Source organism: Macaca mulatta, chromosome 12 (genome assembly GCF_049350105.2).
Source record: "Macaca mulatta isolate MMU2019108-1 chromosome 12, T2T-MMU8v2.0, whole genome shotgun sequence".
NCBI classification, from domain to species: domain Eukaryota; kingdom Metazoa; phylum Chordata; class Mammalia; order Primates; family Cercopithecidae; genus Macaca; species Macaca mulatta.
This window is the reverse complement of record NC_133417.1, coordinates 109,210,957-109,212,585: the sequence shown is the minus strand read 5'-3', so window position 1 is coordinate 109,212,585 and position 1,629 is coordinate 109,210,957.

The window sequence follows — 1,629 nt, the reverse complement described above, 5'->3', positions numbered from 1 at the left end:
AAAACATGGTCCCCTTTTGTGACGAATGTGGACTTCACAAAGAAAAAGACGCAACAAGGCAGAGAACATTAGTTGTCAGAAGCGGAGACTCCTACAGAAGGAGGTGAGACCATGGGAAGACTATAGGTCCCAGGGTCCTGATGTAGAATGGGGATGGAGCAGAAGGAGCCGGCCATATTGTGGTGCAATTCAGTCAAATTCTCCACAGAAATACTTAGTAATTAAAAAAATTAAGTGAAGAGGGCTAATGAAGGGATTGTTTCAAAAGTGTGGAAGGAGTTAAGGGATAAACAAGGAAGGATGAAGCACCAGGGAACTGTGGAAAACCCTTTATTTCCCCAAGGCTTGGAGGGGCAAGGGAGGTGTCTTAGTTTGAGCTCTTCTAGAAACAAGTACTGAGACAAGAATTCCAGGGTGAAAAGTTTACATAGTAGGCGAAGAAAACGCCAGTAGGGACACAGGAAAATGAGACAGGGAAGGAACATCTACCATTAACGTGCATCTAGCCAGTGATCACAGTAGACAATGGAACTCACCACCACAGCACACTGTGGGATGCAGTACAAAGCATAAGCCATAGGATCATCCACTCTAGCCCAAAGATCCACTGTGACCCTGAGCAGGCCCAGGCAAGGTATGGAGAGCATCCTCAAGAAGGAATGACCCAGCCTGGAGTGTTGGAGCCCAAACAGGGTGAAAAGGGAATCCATGGCGTGGGAGAGCCCAGCAAGAGGAGATACAGTGCCACCTGGGCAAAGTGGGTAACAGGAAAGGGGAGCCTGGAATGAGAAGTCAGAGCAGAGGCAGAGAGAGGAGAGAACCATGTGGGGAAGGAGTGAGGAAGAAGATGGGAGGTGAATTTCATACTAGGGGATTGATTAAATAATGAATGTAGTAAGGATCTAAGAGTGAGCTTTCTCACTGTCAGAAGAAGGATAAATAAAAGAAACGGATAAGTCTGGAATGAATCACCATGTAGTATTGCATCGGAATTAATGGCTTGGGTGTGAACTCATGGATTTCTTGGTAGGATACACAAATATATAGGCAGACTAATGTGTATGTGGATACATATAAACACACATTTACATCTACTTATACATATCATATATAAATACATATTTGTATTCACACATACACATATATGCACACATTTACATCTGCATTTATATTTTACATATATTTATCTATCTATCTGGATAGATGTCTATCCCCAGTTCTGTCCACCCATGGGACCTAGGAGCAGTGAGATTCCAATAGCAATGGGCAGGACTAATGCCTAGGTCTTGGCTTCTAAAACCATCTCTCAAAGAAACTGGGGGTCTTGGAGAAGCAGCTGATTCCAGCACTGGGACAGTGAAAGCTCAAGCTGAGGCTGGACTAGCTCGTTCTGCCAGAAAGCAAAAGAGTGCTGAAAGAACATTGGGGACACGGTGCAACAACACAAGACCCAGTTGAAATGAACTCCTGCTGGCCAAGGATGGGGCAATTTCAGTATGAAAACAGAATAATGACAGTAACAAATTTTTATCTATTGAATAAAGCAGGATGCCATGATGCCATACCGATATAAATGAATAAATAAATTAAAATTTTCAGAAGGAACAGAAGATTTACAAAGTTTCAAAA